Here is a 6,000-nt window from a genome sequence, read left to right on the forward strand (position 1 = left end):
AGGAGTGAAGATGGGTTTATATAGGGGTGGAGAGAGTGGTAGGGTTCAGTCATGTAAGGGTAGGTTTGGGAGGGTAAGTGGTTTGAATTTGAATGGTGAGGTAGGTGGGGTTTTATGATGGATGGAAGTGAGTGGTGAAGAGAATAGTGGGATTTGATAGGTGAGGGGTTTTTGGGGAAGAGTGGTTGAGGTGATTGGTGAATGGGTAAAGAAGAAGAGAGAGGGTGGTGGGGTAGGTGGGGATCCTGTGGGGTCCACAGATCCTGAGGTGTCAAGGAAAATTCATCCCTGCACCAAGTGGCGAGCAAAAATGCTCTTTATGCCAATTCTGGCGTTAAACGCCGGGCTGGTGCCCATTTCTGGCGTTTAACGCCAGCTTCTTGCCCTTTCCTGGCGTTTAACGCCAGTCTGGTGCCCCTTTCTGGTGTTAAACGCCCAGAATAGTGCCAGACTGGGCGTTAAACGCCCATTTGCTGCCCTTACTGGCGTTTAAACGCCAGCAAGATCTTCCTCCAGGGTGTGCTATTTTTCTTTCTATTTTTCATTCTGTTTTTGCTTTTTCAATAGATTTTGTGACTTCTCATAATCATCAACCTACAGAAAACATAAAATAACAAAGGAAAATAGATAATTATAACATTGGGTTGCCTCCCAACAAGCGCTTCTTTTAATGTCAGTAGCTTGACAGAGGGCTCTCATGGAGCCTCACAAATGCTCAGAGCAATGTTGGAACCTCCCTACACCAAACTTAGAGTTTGAATGTGGGGGTTCAACACCAAACTTAGAATTTGGTTGTGGCCTCCCAACACCAAACTTAGAGTTTGACTGTGGGGGCTCTGTTTGACTCTGTTTTGAGAGAAGCTCTTCATGCTTCCTCTCCATGGTGACAGAGGGATATCCTTGAGCCTTAAACACAAAGGATTCTTCATTCAATTGAATGATCAATTCTCCTCTGTCCACATCAATCACAGCCTTTGCTGTGGCTAGGAAGGGTCTGCCAAGGATGATGGATTCATCCATGCACTTCCCAGTTTCTAGGATTATGAAATCAGCAGGGATGTAATGGTCTTCAATCTTTACCAGAACATCCTCTACAAGCCCATAAGCTTGTTTTCTTGAATTATCTGCCATCTCTAGTGAGATTCTTGCAGCTTGCACCTTAAAGATCCCTAGCTTCTCCATTATAGAGAGAGGCATGAGGTTTATACTTGACCCTAAGTCACACAGAGCCTTCTTAAAGGTCATGGTGCCTATGGTACAAGGTATTGAAAACTTTCCAAGATCTTGTCTCTTTTGAGGTAATTTCTGCCTGGACAAGTCATCCAGTTCTTTGGTGAGCAAAGGAGGTTCGTTCTCCCAAGTCTCATTACCAAATAACTTGTCATTTAGCTTCATGATTGCTCCAAGGTACTTAGCAACTTGCTCTTCAGTGACATACTCATCCTCTTCAGAGGAAGAATACTCATCAGAGCTTATGAAAAGGCTTGCCATTGCTAAACCTGTTTCTTCCACCATTATTGTTGTTGAAACCTTGTTGAGGTCTCTGTTGATCCTTCCATGAGAGATTTGGATGATTTCTCCATGAAGAATTATAGGTGTTTCCATAGGGTTCTTCCATGTAATTTGATGAGCGGATAATTTATACGCTTTTTGGCATAGTTTTTACATAGTTTTTAGTAAGTTTAAGCTACTTTTAGGGATGTTTTCATTAGTTTTTATGTTAAATTCACATTTCTGGACTTTACTATGAGTTTGTGTGTTTTTCTGTGATTTCAGGTAAATTCTGACTGAAATTGAGGGATTTGAGCAAAACTCTGAAAAAGGCTGACAAAAGGACTGCTGATGCTGTTGGATTCTGACCTCCCTGCACTCGAAATGGATTTTCTGGAGCTACAGAACTCCAAATGGCGCGCTCTCAACGGCGTTGGAAAGTCGACATCCAGGGCTTTCCAGAAATATATAATAGTCCATACTTTATTCGAAGAATGACGACGTAACTTGGCGTTAAACGCCAAGTTCATGCTGCTGTCTGGAGTAAAACGCCAGAAAAACGTCATGATTCGGAGTTAAACGCCCAAAACACGTCATAACCTGAAGTTTGACGCCAAGAAATGCCTCTACACGTGGATTGATCAAGCTCAGCCCAAACACACACCAAGTGGGCCCCGGAAGTGGATTTATGCATCAAATACTTACTCATGTAAACCCTAGTAGCTAGTCTAGTATATATAGGACATTTATCTATTGTATTAGACATCTTTGGTCTCAGTTTTATTTTATTCTTCATCTTAGGAGATCATTGATCACGTTTTAGGGGGCTGGCCATTCGGCCATGCCTGAACCTTATGCTTATGTATTTTCAACGGTGGAGTTTCTGCACACCATAGATTAAGGGTGTGGAGCTCTGCTGTACCTCAAGTATTAATGAAGTTCTATTTTCTTTTATTCAAATTTCTCTTATTCTTATTCCAAGATATTCATTCGTACCCAAGAACATGATGAATGTGATGAGTTAGATAACCCTCATCATCATTCTCACTTATGAACGCGCGTGATTGACAACCACTTCCGTTCTACATGCAACAAAGCTTGAATGCGTATCTCTTAGATTCCCCAACAGAATCTTCGTGGTATAAGCTAGATGGATGGCGGCATTTATGAGGATCCGGAAAGTCCAACTTGTCTGTGGTGTTCCGAGTAGGATCCTGGGAATCCGGAAAGTCTACCTTGTCTGTGGTGTCCGAGTAGGATTCCGGTAATGAATGACTGTGACGTGCTTCAAACTTGTAACCTGCTGGGCGTAGTGACAACGCAAAAGAATCAATGGATTCTATTCCAGTAGGAGCGGGAACCAACCGGTGATTGGCCGTACTGTGACAGAGTGCGTGAGCATTAGCTTTCACTGCGAGGATGGGATGTAGCCATCAACCATGGGTGATGCCTCCAGACTGGTTAGCTGTGCGAGTGACAGCCGCATAGGATATTTCCCCGAGAGGAAGAAAGTAGCCACAGCTGATGGTGAACCCCTATACAAAGCTTGCCATGGAAAGGAGTAAGAAGGATTGAATGGAAGCAATAGGAGAGCAGGCGTCCGTGAGCTCTACAGCACCTCCATTCCGCTTATCTGAAATTCCTACCAATGAATCTACATAAGTATTTCTATCCCTTTTATTATTCCTTTTTATTTAATGATAATCACAATTACTCTTTAATCTGCCTAACTGAGATTTGCAAGGTGACCATAGCTTGCTTCATACCAACAATCTCTGTGGATTCGACCCTTACTCACGTAAGGTTATTACTTGGACGACCCAGTACACTTGCTGGTTAGTTGAACGGAGTTGTGAATTCCAATAAAGAAAATAAACAGTGCCCTAAGGGTATATTCATACTAAAGCTCAAAAGATAGAAGAACATAGTGATCACAATTTCGTCCACCAAGTTTTTGGCGCCGTTGCCGGGGATTGTTCGAGTATGGACAACTGACGGTTCATCTTGTTGCTCAGATTAGGTAATTTTCTTTTCAAAAATCTTTTTCAAAATTTTTCTTTTCTTTTTCGTTTTCTTCAAAAATATTTTCGAAAAAATTAAAATAAAAATACAAAAAATTAGAAAATCATAAAAATCAAAAATATTTTGTGTTTCTTGTTTGAATCTTATGTTAATTTTTAAGTTTGGTGTCAATTGCATGCTTTTAAAAATTTTTCTTGCATTTTTCGAAAACCCCATGCATTCATAGTGTTCTTCATGATCTTCAAGTTGTTCTTGATAAGTCTTCTTGTTTGATCTTGATGTTTTCTTGTTTGGTGTCTTTTCTTGTTTTTCATGTGCATTTTTGCATTCATATTTTCCATGCATTAAAAATTTCTAAGTTGGTGTCTTGCATATTTTCTTTGCATAAAAAATTTTTCAAAATTATGTTCTTGATGTTCATCATGATCTTCATAGTGTTCTTGGTGTTCATCTTGACATTCATAGTGTTCTTGCATGCATTTTGTGTATTGATCCAAAATTTTCATGTTTTGGGTCATTTTTGTGTTTTTCTTTAAAAATTTAAAAATCAAAAATATCTTTTCCTTATTTCTCTCCAAATTTTCGAAATTTTGGGTTGACTTGGTCAAAAATTTTCAAAATTAGTTGTTTCTTACAAGTCAAGTCAAAATTTCAATTTTAAAAATCTTATCTTTTCAAAATCTTTTTCAAAATCATATCTTTTTCAATTTTTTTATTATTTTCGAAAATTTCAAAAAATATTTTTCAAATTATTTTCAAAATCTTTTTCTTATCTTTATATGTAATTTTCGAAAATTAGCTAACAATTAATGTGATTGGTTCAAAAATTTGAAGTTTGTTACTTTCTTGTTAAGAAAGGTTCAATCTTTAAATTCTAGAATCTTATCTTGTAGTTTCTTGTTAGTTAAGTCATTTTAAAAATTAAATCTTTTTCAAAATATCTTTTTCTTAAAACTTTTATTTTATTTTTATCTTATCCTTTTCAAAAATTTTATCCTTTCCAAAATTTGATTTCAAAATATCTTATCTAACTTCTTATCTTCTTATCTTTTTAAATTTTGATTTCAAAACCTTTTCAATCAACTAACTAACTTTTTGTTTGTTGCTTATCTTTTTCAAAACCACCTAACTACTTTTCCCTCTTCTATTTTCGAAAATATCTCACTCTTTTTCAAAAATTCTTTTTAATTAACTAATTGTTTCAAATTTTAATTTCAATAATATTTCATCTTTAATTTTCGAAAATTACTAACCTCTTTTTCAAAATTATTTTCGAAATTTCTCCTCTCTCTCTATTATTCTATGTAATTATTTAATTACTAACACTTCTCTTCACCTCCCTTCATCTAAAAATCCGAACTCTTCTTCATTCTTCTACCCCTTTTCTTTTTCCACTAACATAAAGGAATCTCTATACTGTGACATAGAAGATTCCTCTTTCTATTCTTGTTTTCTTCTCCTTCATATGAGCAGGAACAGGGATAAAGGCACTCTTGTTGAAGTTGATCCAGAACCTGAAAGAACTCTGAAGAAAAAATTAAGAGAAGCTAAATTACAACAATCCAAAAACATCTTTAAGAGAAACAACCTTTCAGAAATTTTCGAACAGGAGAAGGACATGGCAGAAGAAAATAATAATAATAATGCAAGGAGAATGCTTGGAGACTTCACAAAGCCAACATCCAAGTTTGATGGAAGAAGCATCTCCATTCCTGCCATTGGAGCCAATAGCTTTGAGCTTAAGCCTCAACTAGTTGCTTTAATGCAACAAAACTGCAAGTTTTATGGACTTCCATCTGAAGATCCCTATCAGTTTTTAACTGAGTTCTTGCAGATCTGTGACACTATAAAGACGAATGGAGTTAATCCTGAAGTCTACAGACTCTTGCTTTTCCCTTTTGCTGTAAGAGACAGGGCTAGAGTATGGTTGGATTCACAACCCAAGGATAGCCTGGACTCATGGGATAAGCTTGTCACTGCATTCTTGGATAAGTTCCTTCCTCCTCAAAAGCTGAGCAAGCTGAGAGTGGATGTTCAAACCTTCAAACAAAAAGATGGTGAATCCCTCTATGAAGCTTGGGAAAGATACAAGCAGCTGACCAAGAGATGTCCATCTGACATGTTTTCAGAATGGACCATATTAGATATATTCTATTATGGTCTCTCTGAATTTTCGAAAATGTCACTGGACCATTCTGCAGGTGGATCTATTCACCTGAAGAAAACGCCTGAAGAGGCTCAAGAACTCATTGACATGGTTGCAAACAACCAGTTTATGTACACCTCTGAGAGGAATTCCGTGAATAATGGGGTACCTCAGAAGAAAGGAGTTCTTGAAATTGATGCTCTGAATGCCATATTGGCTCAGAACAAAGTGTTGACTCAACAGGTCAACATGATCTCTCAAAATCTGAATGGATTGCAATGCATCCAACAGTACTAGAGAGGCAGCTTCTGAAGAAGCTTATGATCCTGAGAACCTGCCAT

The sequence above is a fragment of the Arachis stenosperma genome, chromosome 2 (assembly GCF_014773155.1).
Source record: "Arachis stenosperma cultivar V10309 chromosome 2, arast.V10309.gnm1.PFL2, whole genome shotgun sequence".
Lineage (NCBI taxonomy): Eukaryota > Viridiplantae > Streptophyta > Magnoliopsida > Fabales > Fabaceae > Arachis > Arachis stenosperma.